General features: G+C 42.2%; 1 protein-coding gene across 1 annotated transcript in view; it reads right to left on the reverse strand.

Moving 5' to 3' along the window:
* Positions 1-2,803, reverse strand: part of Atp8b4 (ATPase phospholipid transporting 8B4 (putative)) — a 203,801-nt gene extending 200,998 nt beyond the window's left edge. Inside the window, 1 exon segment of the mRNA XM_028892728.2 lies at positions 2,692-2,803. The gene's annotated coding sequence lies outside the window, so the exon portion shown is untranslated.
* Between the last annotated feature and the right edge of the window lie 10,163 nt (positions 2,804-12,966).

A 12,966-nucleotide genomic window follows, 5' to 3' on the forward strand; every position in this document is an offset into this window, starting at 1 on the left:
CAGAGGCATTTCCTCAGCTGAGGCTCCTTCCTCTCCAATGACTCTAGCTTGTGTCACGTTGACACACAAAACCAGCCAGTACATGCATATCAAAAAAATATGCCTCTAACATGCAGCTCCAGGGGGCATCACAGGGTCACAACGTTAAGTCATGAACTGCCGTAAAGCCCCCAGTTCTCTTCTTGAGAAAAGTATAATTCTGCAAGGTGGGTAAGATGACCCCAGGTAGTAATTGTTTGAAAAAGAACAGCACTGGTATAGTTAAAAATAACTCTGAAACTATGCAATGTATCTTTGCTGTGCAAATCTCCCATCTGCCTAAGTGGCCAGACTTCAGTCTCCTGTCTCTGTTAAAATTGTTCAAAATGTGACCTGAGTCTGGGACCTGAAGGAGATCTAAGGATGACAGTGTTTGTAAAATGTGTGAGCCTAAGGTGCATATAAGTTAGCAAAAATTTCTATTCCAGGCCAGCTCTTCTTTGGGCATCAGCCAGAGCCAGATATGTGCTATATTAAAGAGCTTTTTCCTTCATTAATTCTACATTCTACGCATCAACCTCTCTGCAGGGCATGGAAGACCCCATGGTAACAATGATCTGGTCTGTGTCCTTCAGAGTAGAAGGCAAGAGAGCTGTCTATAGACTGTGCCATTGTGTGGCAAAAAACTTAATAGCAGTACGCACATTCCCATGCAGACTTCGAAGGTATTGGAGAATAGCTTTCTATGGCAGTGTGGCAGGCCAGTGGAGAAAACCTCAGGAGAACATTTGAAACCAAATTCTGAAAGGTGACTAGTCAACTAGAGAGGATGTTGGAGTTGTTGTTGCAAAATGCCTGACAGGACAGCTTAAAAGAAGGAAAGTTTCTTTTAGCTCACAGTTTCTGAGGTCTCGAGGTGGCTAGCACTGTTTCTGGACCTGTGGCAAAGCAGAATACCATATTAGTTGGACCATGTGCTAGAAAAAGCTGTTAACTTTGTGGTGTCCAGGAAGCAGAGATGCAGAGGAAAGGCTCTAATATATGATACAGCTCCAATGACATGCTTCAGCCACCTGCTTTCTCCAACCTATCCTTGCATCTGGACACTTCCCCCACCTTCCATAATGTCATCAAACCATGAATCTCTCAATGAATTGATCCATTAGTAAAGGCAGAGCCCCCATGAGCCAATCACTTCTCAGTGATTGGATCCTCCACCGCCTGGGGACTATGCCTTCAGCATATGATGAGACTTTGGGGGATACTTTATTCAAACTATGGACAAGGAGGATCCTGTTAGTTTCACAAGCTAATGGTCCAATAAAAAAATAACCATGGCGAGTTCTTATTTACTCCTCTGCTACACACCATGTACCTCAGAAAAGAGTGGTCCTCAACTGCCACCTGGCCTTCCATTCCAAATGACTAGAAGGCACCCTGTTCCGTTCATGACTGTGGAGGTCAGACATGTGTTTGTCTGTACACCAGCATTTTAGTAAAGGTGATTACTAAGTGCTTTGGATCAGAGACTAGGCAAGGATCATGTACCAACAGTGTCTCAGAGGCTGAAAGTGCTGCCTTGTAAAGCACATCCCGGGTACTTTCTTTCCTGGATAACTTGCAATGGCTTATCCTTCATCTTTGTTTGCAAGGAAAGCAAGCCCTCAACACTAAGAGATTGTACTGAGGCAGGAGGCCAAAGCATAGAATGGCAGTGGGAAGGTGATGCTGTCCAAGGCAGTTCCTGCATCATCCTGCCCTTGGAGGTATCCCACTTGTAATGGAGAGGAACAGACTCCAGGAAGACTGATTTTGGAAATAAGTTTGTCCCAGACAAACAAGGACAAACAATCGTTCTGCTCTGCACCCAGCCCCACTGATGCTGAGCTACCACTCAGTAGAGCATCCTCCCCTCTCTAACCTGGGACTTGATGGATGTGTGGATGACGGAGTGTTACTCTGCTGTGCATTCCTGTGATTCTGTATATACTTGGATAAGGAAGGTGCTACTTCCTATCTTCACATATGGGTAAGCTGGTGTTTCACATTGTATCCCAACCTATTATGGAGAAGGAACATGAATAGCACCCTGGAAATAATGAGAAGAAAATAAAGTCACACCAGATGCCAGAGAGAGGGGAACCATGGAGACGGGCACTGCGGTCCTGCTTTTTCCTAACTTTGAACCTAAGGGACACTGTAGAAATATCCAGAAACATGCAAAGGCACCTGAGAAATTTTGGCCAGTGACCTCTTTCAGCTTTAGAGGGTGTCCTTGTCCCTCAGTCTCACAGGTGGCTGGGCTAGGAGCACTTGATGGGACGGTGGCAGCTGATGATGGTGAGGCCTGGGTCAAGGTGATGAGAGATCCTGTGGAGAAGAACCCCTGGGACCGGGCTCCTGCTGGCTCTCTCCCACTGTCAGAGCATACAAGACCCGTGGAGTGCCTTCCTGGAGAAGAGCAGAGGAGGAAAGCTCACCCAACAGCCTGGGAAAGACTAATGATCAGAGGACTCTGGGCTCGAAAACCATGAAAAGGAAACTGGACATTTAGAATTAGCCATGGATTCTTTCTCTCCCTAATCACCCTTCAGGGTATACAGGCTAGCCAGAAAAAAAAAAAAAAAAGCCAATCTGGTGCAGAGTAAAGCCATTACATTTTTAAAGGCACACAAGCAATAGCATGAGTAAAATACACTCTGGTATACTCACCTCCACCACTGACAGCCGGCTGTTCTGACTGGTGGTGTGTGTCAACTGGACACAAGCTAGAGTCATCAGAGAGGAAGGAGCCTCAGTTGAAGAAATGCTTCCATGAGATCCAGCTGTAAGGCATTTTCTCATTCAGTGATCATTGAGAGAGGGTCCAGCCCATGGTGAGTAGGGCCACCGCTGGGCTGGTGGTCCTGGGTTCTATAAGAAAGCAGGCTGAGCAAGCCAGGGGAAGCAAGCCAGTAGGCAGCGCCCTTCCATGGCCTCTGTACCAGCTCTTGCCTCCAGGTTCCAGCCCTGCTTGAGTTCCTGTTCTGACTTCCTCCAACGATGAATCTAGAAGTGTAAGCCAAATACACCCTTTCCTTCCCAACTTGCTTTTTGCTCATGGTATTTCGTCACTGTAATAGAAACTTTAACTAAGACATCGTCTCTTGTTATTGTTGTTGGCATTACCTTGAGGAGTCAAGTTTATTCCAACATATGTTATAGAAATGCCTTGGCAAAGTACCATAAGCAAGGTGGATTTTGAGATGGTGTCTCACTTTGTAGCCCAGGCTGGCCTCAGACTCAAAATCCTCCTGCCTTGGCTTTCTGAGCACTGAAATTACAGATGTATGTCATCCCACACAGGTGGGATAAACTAGGTGATTTTAAATAACAGAGATTTATTCTTTCACAGTTTTGAAGCTGGAAGTCCAAAGCCAGGTATCAATCAAGCTAATTCCTGTAGAGGTTCTGGAGGAGACATGATCTATGCCTATTGCCAAGCTTCTGGAAAGCGCCAGATTTAGAAGCATCATAGCACCAATATTTTAATCCTTTGCTAGCTGAGATGTGAAACCTGTATTCATATTTTGGGATGTAGGCAGAAGATGCCATTCGTTTCTAAATGTTCTCAAGTTTGTCTACCTTAAATATTTATTGACAAGTTTTCATCATGAGTTGATCAAGGGGGTTGGGATGGTTTGAATGAGAATGTCCACTATGGACTCACTGTTTATCACTTGGTCCCTATTCTGTGGCACCGTTTGGGGAGGTTGTGGAGCCTTTAGGAGTAGAAATTATGTCATCACAAGGACAGCTGTTGAGAATTTATAGTCTCACCCTAGTTCCAGCTTGCTCCCTCTTCTTTCTGTGTGTGAGTGGAGATGTGACCTCTCAGTTCCTGCTCCTGCTTGGCGCCTGCTGCGTGATGTTATGACTCAATGGTGATTTACATACACTTACCCCTCTGAAAGGGAGCTTGCTACCATGCCTGGCAGTCTGAGCCCAATCCCCAAAACCTGCATGGTGGAAAGAGAGAAATGAACTCCTACAAGCTGTCCTCTGACCTCCACATGTGTGCCACGGCTCTTGAACACTCATCCACACATACATACACACACAATAAACAGTAAGTGCTTTAAAAAAATGTTGTTGAGCTTCATAAAAAAATCAATGGATTTTTTACTTATGATTGGTGCAGAATGTCCAGCAATTTCTAAAGTGGTCATAAAAATAATTTTTGCCATTTTGTATGTCATTACATATTTCTTTGAGGCAGTATTCTTGGCAATAAAAATTATAAAACTAAAAATATTAATCAGCTCTTAAAGTATCTAAAATGTTCTACATATCAAGACTGCAGCCAAGCTTTAATCTCTTGTTATTAATTTACTCCGACAATTTCATACATGCATATAAAACATTCGAGCCTCGATCATCACGCCACCTTCTCTAATCGTCCCCCTTCCCCATACCACCCCTTCTGCCTACCCAGTTCCCATGCCACTTTCGTGCCTTGTTCTGGTTTTGGTTTTGTATTGTGACCAAAATCAAATATTGGGTCTAAATGGGGTTGCTCACATGAGCGTGAGTGTGAAGCTACCCCCCCCCCCATCATTTGGCTCTTACATTCTTCCCACTCTCTTCCCAGATCCCCGAAGGGATGATGGGAGGACCCTGGTTCTGAGGACTCAGCAATCTTTTGTTCTTAGCACTCAACCAGCCATGAATCCGGCAAGCTTCGATTCTTTGTAGAAAAGGAAACATCAATCCATATGTGAGAGAAATACCTCCTACTCTCGAGGGGGGATGTATGTGGGTATTTGGTCCCCAATTGATGGTGTTGTTTGGGGTGTTTACGAGGTGTGGCCTTGTTGGAGGAAGCATGTCATTGGAGGTGGGTTATGTCTCCACTCCACTATTATGGACTCCAGTTCTCAGGAACTGTAAATTCAAACTCTTCTATAAGTTGCCTTGGTCCTGGTGTTTCAGCACAGCAACAGTAAAATAACCCACACAATATGTAAGCTTGCTTTCATATTTAATAAGTGGTAAAATTCTATGTACATAAAAGAATTGTTTTAAATTAAGCTTCTTTATCATTTTTATCAGGGAATGTTTGATTTGTGTAGCCATTTTAGATATCAACATACCTGGAGCTGTAGAAAATTTCTCAGATATCAAGGGATCTGAGAGGGAAAAGTTTGGGAAGTCCTGCTTCAGCTGACCTTTCACGGGCACATTAGGCAACCCTCTAGACAGTCTTTAAGATTCAAAGCAGCGTGGGGGCAAACTGGAAATCCAAGTGCAAGAATTCTAACAGGCATTTTACCTGGCAACACAATGAACAGATGTTTTCCACTAAGCAAGGAACTGAAGTCTACAGTCTCCTGAATGTATTTTCTTAGGTTTTCATAATTGAAACCTGACATACATAAAACTGTTACTAAATCCCAATGCCCTTGGGGCGGAGCCCCAGAGAGAAAGGCATTCCCCTATCTGATTGGGAAGCTCTCGGGCCAGTTAAAGGAATGCAGATGTAGCTTCAAAGGGCCTCTAAGGGAGTGCTAAACTCTCACTAATAAAGCCATATTACTCCAAAATTAAACTCCTTAATCCTCAGACTTCATTTTCAGTGCAAGGTGGAGTCCTTTTTATTTAAGCCAGCCTCCAATGTGGAGTTCCCTCTTCCTCACTATGGATGCAAGGGTGACATTTCAGTGCATTCAAGAAGCAGCTGTTGGACACCCTGGTCCTGGTGATTACTGTGGCAATGCCCGCTCCATCCTGGAGTTTAGGCAAACAGGACCACCCCTCTCTGCACTTATCTCAGGTCTGACAGCCATGCTGATGCTTCAGTAGAGTTCACTTGCTCTGAATAGTGATTACATTCTGTGGTGGTTTGAAGGAGAATGGCCCCCATAGGCTCATATGTTTGAATGCTTGGTCCCCAGGTAGTGGACCTGTTTGGAAATGATTAGGAGGTGTGGCCTGGTTGGAGTAGGTGTGTCACTGGGGTAGACTTTAAGGCTTCAAAAGCCATGCCGCTCCCAGTCTGGCCCCTCTCGACTGTAACTTTTGGATCAGATGAGCCCTCAGCTCCTTCTCCAGCACCAGGCCTGCCTGCTTGTCACCTTGCTCCCCGCGATGATAATGGACTAACCCTCTAAAACTGCAAGCAAGATCCCAATTAAGTGCCTTCTTTTATAAGAATTTCTGTGGCCTTATCGTCTCTTCATAGCAATAGAACAGTAATTAAGACACGTACAATATCGTTATGTAATTTTTCAGATCTTTCGAAGCTTTCAACGCTCCTGGCTCTCCATGAACTTGCTATCACAGTGAGAACTGAACGGAGGAGCGATGTGCAGACACCTCGGATTTTGAGTGCTGGTCACGAGCTTTCTAGGCACCTTCAAAACAGAAATGCCAAGGAGCAAGAGGAAAAGGCCGGTCAGTCCACCACCCAGAGAGGAACAAACCCCACCAGAGCAAATGTACCTTACATATTAGCTTGGATTTTTCTAGAACAAAGGTATTGTACCCTTATTGCTTCCTTTATTAGTGAATGGTGCTTAATTAACTGGTGAGTCAAAATGAATTCACCCCCTCTCTTCTCTGTGTTTATTTGTTTTGCTGCTGGGTTTTTGTTTTGTTTTGTTGATTTTTTGTTTCATTTTGTTTTGTTTTGTTTTTGAGACAGGATCTCTCTATGTAGTCCTGGCTGTCCTGTAGACCAGGTTAGGCTCAAACTCACAGAGATCTGCCTGCCTCTGTCTCCCAGGTGCTTGGATTAAAGGCTTCAGCCACTATGGCCAGCTTCTCATGTCTTAAAGTGACCAAATGCCCCATCTGGAGGACTCATCTTTTATGATATGTACAAAGGACACAGCAGAATCCACACATGAGAGAGAAAAAAATGTTTGTCCTTTAGGGGCTGCATTTTTTCACTTAGGATATTTTTTTCCAACTCCATCCATCTATTTCCCTGAAAATTTCATAATTTCATTTTTCTTTACAATGGAATAGTATTCCATTAGCCATATAAATAATCTTTATCATTCACTCATCAGTTGTTGGGTATCTAAACTGTCCTAGCTATCCTAAACAGGTCAGCAATAAACATAAAAGTACAGGTATCCCTGTCATGGAGTATAAAATCCTTTGGGTGTGTGCCCAGGAGTGATATAGCGAGGTCATATGGTAGTTTAGTTTTTAGTTTTTTGAGAAACCTCTATATTTATTTCCAAATTGGCTGCACCAGTTTACACTCCTACCAACAGAGTACAAGATTCCTCTTTCCCCACATCTGTGCCAACCTTTGTTGTTGTTGGTTTTCTAATCTATCTTATTTTATGTCATGTGTACGGATGTTTTTTTCTGCATGTACATATGTGCCCCACATGCTAGTGCCCAAGGAGGCCAGAAGAGGATGTCAGATCCCTGGGAACTGGATTTACAGATGTTTGTGAGCCACCACGTGCTGCTGGGATTGAACCTGGGTCCTCTGGAAGAACAGCCAGTGCTATTAACCACTGAGCCATCTCTCCAGCACCATGTTATTAACATTCTTGATGGTAACCATTCTGACAGGGATAAGATGGGTTCTTGGGATAAATTTGATCTGTGTTTCTCTAAGAGCTAAGGATATTGAACACTTTGAAGAGCTTCCTGGCCATTTGTCTTCTTCTTTGGGGAACTTTTGGTTTAGCTCCATTGACTAATTTTTTTTGTTTTTGTTTTGTTTTGTTTTGTTTTGTTTTTCGAGACAGGGTTTCTCTGTGTAGCTTTGCGCCTTTCCTGGAGCTCACTTGGTAGCCCAGGCTGGCCTCGAACTCACAGAGATCCGCCTGGCTCTGCCTCCCGAGTGCTGGGATTAAAGGCGTGCGCCACCAACGCCCAGCGACTAATTTTTAATTGGTTTGTTTTCTTGTTCAGTTTTGTTTTGTTTAGTTCTAGACATTGGACCTCTGTCATCAGATTCACTCTATTCACAGTTTCTTTTGCTGTGTAGAAAGTTTTGAATTTCATGAAATCCCATTTGTCGATCGTTGATCTTACAGCCTATAGTAGTGACTTAACATCAATCATCCCACAAGTACTTTCTTAGTCACTCTTTCTGTCTCTCATTTATATATGTATGTCTATGAAAACACACACTCCACTGTGTCCGTTTTCACTGTTTATATGTATATGACTCTGCATTGGACAATCAATAAGGGGGCTCACCCTCGGGAAAGGCAAATTCTGCTTTTCCCAGGTGTCAACAATTGCCAGTGTCCTTTACCTAGGAATAAGACCCCATGAAATTTTACCCCTTCCATATTGCATGTCCACTGATGTTACAGTTCTTCTGATCTTGTTTATGTGGCCGTTTCTAGGAAAGACTGCTTCAGAGCAGACTTCCTCGTGTACTGGCTCTAACGAGCTTTCTGCCCCCACTTCCTCAGTGTTCCCTGAGCCACAGATGCACAAGCCGTGACATAGACGTGTCTGTCTGGTGTATCAGAATGACTCCATGAGATCATGATTCATGTAGGAAACAGATGCATCCAGTTTCGATATTTGTCACATAAGCTCTTTCATATTAGCATTTGAGTCCTCTATGACTTCATTTAAAAGGTTTAAACTCTCTGTTCCCAAAGATCCAATCCCTCCGGCTCCTCTCTAGCAGTGCAACAGGACCCAAGTTTCCCAGCCCCCTATCCTGCGAATCCCATAGACCATCCCCTCCTGGCCTCTCTCCCCCAAACTCATTGCTGTGTCCCAGCCGTCCCCGGTGGACACCCCCTGCTCAACCACAGACCATACTTTTCAGAAGACCAGGTAGGCTGCCCACAGACCTTCCCCCACGCTCTCAGTTCCCCCAGAATTAATCCCTCAGACTCCTCCCTAGTGCTGCAACAGAACACCAGCCACAGCCTCCCTTCCCCCGTTCATGTCTCCTGTGGATCCCATCAACCATCCCCTCCTGACCACCCCCGCCCCCCTACTCATTCATCCCTGCATCCTGGACTCTAACACCAGCAGGCATCCCTGTAAACACACCAGCCCAGCAGCAGAGGAGTAAGACAGGCAACACACAGCCATCCCAATCTCAGAAAATCGAGAGGGGAAACAGAATCCAAGGAACAAAATACCTACCCAACAAAGAAAAACCCAGAAATAAGAACCTAGATTTGTAGTCACCCCAAATCCAGATGCCTAGATGCTAGCATAAGAACACAATCAATAACAGCCAGGACAATACCTCTCCACTAGAGCCCAGCTACCCTACCTCAGCAGGTCCTGAATAGTCCAATAGAGCAGAAGCACAAGAAAAATACCCTAAAACCAACTATATGGAGATGCTAGAGGTCCTTAAAGAGGAAGTAAATAAATCCCTTAAAGAAAGCCAAGAAAAGAACAGTTAAAGGAAACAAATAAAACTGTTCAAGATCTGAAAATAAAAATAGAAGCAACAAAGAAAACACAAACTGAGGGAATTCTGAAAATGAAAAATTTAGGAATTAGAACAGGGTCTACAAAGGCAAGCTTCACCAACAGAATATACAAGATGGAGGAGAGAATCTCAGGCATTGAAGATATGATAAGAGAAACAGATATTTCAGTCAAAGAAAATGTGAAATCTAAAAAATTTCTGACACAAAACATCCAGGAAATCTGGGAAACTAGGAAAAGACCAAACCTGAGAATAGTAAGAATAGGAGTATGCAGGGACACTTGGCTCAGTCTGGGAGGAAGGGACTGGACCTGCCTGGACTGAGTCTACCAGGTTGATCGCAGTCCTTGGGGGAGGATTTGCCCTGGAGGAGGTGGGAATGGGGGGTAGGCTGAGGATAAGGGGAGGGGGTGAGAGGGGGGAGAATAGGGGAACCCATGGCTGATATGTAGAACTGAATGGTATTGTAAAATAAAATAAAGTAAAATAAATAAATAAATAAAAAGAATCGGAGAAGGAAAAGAAACCCAGCTCAAAGGTCCAGAAAATATTTTCAACAAAATCACAGAAGAAAATTTTCCTAACCTAAAGGAGGAGATACTTATAAAGATAAAAGAAGCTTACAGAACACCAAATAGATTGGACCAGAAAAGAAAGTCTCCTCACCACATAATAATCAAAACACTAAACACACAGAGCAAAGAAAGAATATTAAAAGCTGCAAGAAAAAAGAATAAGGAACATATAAAGGCAAACCTATTAGAATTACAATGACTTCTCAATGGGAACTCTAAAAGCCAGAAGGTCCGGAAAGATGTGTCACAGATTCAAAGAAACAGCTGCCAGCCCAGACTACTATACTCAGCAAAACTTCCAATCACCATAGATGGAAAAAAACAAAAATATTCCATTACAATCACTGGTCATGGATATCTCTCAATATCAATGGTTTCAATTCCCCCAATAAAAAGACACAGACTAACAGAATGGATTCAAAAACAGAATCCAACCTTCTGCTGCATCCAAAAGACACACCTCCACATCAAAAAAAAAAAAATAGATGGATATTACCTTGGAGTAAAAACTGGAAAAAGATATTCCAAGCAAGTGGACCTAAGATACAAGCTGGTGTAGCCATTTTAATATCTAACAAAACAAACTTCAAACCACAACTAATCCAAAGAGATGGGGAAGGACCCTACATACTCATCAAAGGAAAAATTCACCAAGATGACATTTCAGTTCTTAATATCTATGCCCCAAACACAGGGGCACCCATTTTTGTAAAAGAAACACTACTACAGCTTAAATCACATGTTGACATTCACATACTGATAGTGGGAGACTTCAATACCCATTCTCACCAACAGACAAGTCATTTAGACAAAAGCTAATCAAAGAAATACAGGAGTTAACATACATTGCAAACCAAATGGAACTAACAGATATTTACAGAACATTTTACCCAAACACAAAAGAACATACCTTCTTCTCAGCACCTCGTGGACCTTTCTCCAAGATAAACCACATACATAGGCACAAAGCAAGTCTCAGCAGATGCTAGAAAATTGAAATAACTCCTGAATCCTATCAGATGATCATGGATTAAAGCTGGATATTAACAACAGAAACAACATAAAGCTTACAAACTCACTGAAACTGAACAACTCTCTACTGAATGAAAATGGAAATAAAGAAATTAAAGACTTTCTAGAATTCAGTGAAAATGAATACACAGCAAACTCAAACTTATGGGACACAATGAAAACAGTGCTAAGAGGAAAGTTCATAGCACTAAGTGCCCACATTAAAAAAAAAATTAAACTGATCTCATACTAGCAATTTAACAGCACACCTGAAAGCTCTAGAACAAAAAGAAGCAGATATACCCTAGAGGGGTAGATGGCAGGAAATAATCAAACTGGGGGCTGAAATCAATAAAATAGAAACAAAAAGAGCAATACAAAGAATCAATGAATGAAGAGTTGATTCTTTGAGAAAATCAACAAGAAAGACAAACCCTTATCCAAACTAACTAAAAGACACAAAGATTATCCAAATTAACAAAATCAGAAATGAAAAGGGGTGCATAACAACAGACACTAAGGAAATCCAGAGGGCCATAAAGACGTAATTTAAAAACTTGTATTCCACTCAAATTGGAAAATCTAAAAGAAATGGACAATTTTATTGATAGATACCACTGACCAAAGTTAAATCAAGATCAGATAAATAAATAGACTTATAACCCCCTAATGAAATAGAAGCAGCTATTAAAAGTCTCCCAACCAAAAAAAAAAAAAAAAAAAAAAAAAAAATCCCAGGGCCAGATGGTTTTAGTGAAGAATTCTACCAGACTTTCAAAGAAGAGTTAATGCCAATACTCCTTAAATTATTCCAATAAATAGAAACAGAAGGAACATTGCCTAACTCATTTCATGAGGCCACAGTTACCCTGATATCCAAACCACATAAAGACTCAACAAAGAAAGAGTATTACAAACCAAATTCTCTTATAAACAGTAATGAAAAAAAAACTTAATAAAGTATTTGCAAACCAAATCCAAGAACACATCAAAAGATCATTTACCATGATCAAGTAGGCTTCATCCATACTGTGTTCTTGATTATTTCAGCCCCAGGTATGACACTTCTACTTTGTCATATGTAAATAGTATGTCAAATTCAGAGAACAAAAGCAAACTCAGATCTGGATCATGGTGACAAATAGAATTTACACAATCCAGAGAGTTCCTCCTCAGCGGTTTTACCAACCATTTCTCTCTTCTGATTTCTGATTTCCTAGTTACTCAGCCTCACCTATACCTAGGAATAGCCTTCCTAATGCCAGAGGACATGAGACAAAATTTGCCACATACACAAAATAGAATACTTGGCCAACAGGGGGAACTGTGAAGATCTCCAATGGGGGGGGGGGAAACACTCCTATATTAAATATTCAAGATTGATTAAACACACTTTGGCAACTCTAGAGAATTGAAATGTTACCAATACAGAGCCAAATTACCTTGGGTGTCATAGACCCTTAAAATAGGCAATTAACTACCTTTTTACGTGACATTAAAAACTATATGATATAAACCTCATGAGCTGAAAGAATCCAGCAGCCTCCCTCATACACTGAGCTCCTATGTACCAGTCAAAAGTCTAAAATTCTGTTTTAGGAGATACTCCAACAAAGCAGATAAGTGGCAATTGATCAGAGTACTCGGAGACGCCTCCTGTTCTGGGTCATATTTTTTTTTTCAAGACATGCTCTGTCTTATCCTGGATCTGTGCAGAGAGCCTGCTTGCTTCCTTGGCACACCACTCCAGCTGACACAGCCACAGCAGTAACAGTACACTTGTAGAGCCAGACTTAGTACTACATCAAAACTGCACTGGGTTCTTCATCTCAAATACCGAAGATGCTCACTAACCTTGTAAATGGAGTGATATCCTCCTTTAAAGATAAGAGAAAAAAAAAAAGTTAAATAGCTCACCGGACGTATCAAGGCTTGAGAAGAGTTTGCACCATGATTTGAGCCAATGTCTGAGAGCAAAGT

This window comes from Peromyscus leucopus, chromosome 4 (assembly GCF_004664715.2).
Source record: "Peromyscus leucopus breed LL Stock chromosome 4, UCI_PerLeu_2.1, whole genome shotgun sequence".
Classification (NCBI taxonomy): Eukaryota; Metazoa; Chordata; class Mammalia; order Rodentia; family Cricetidae; genus Peromyscus; species Peromyscus leucopus.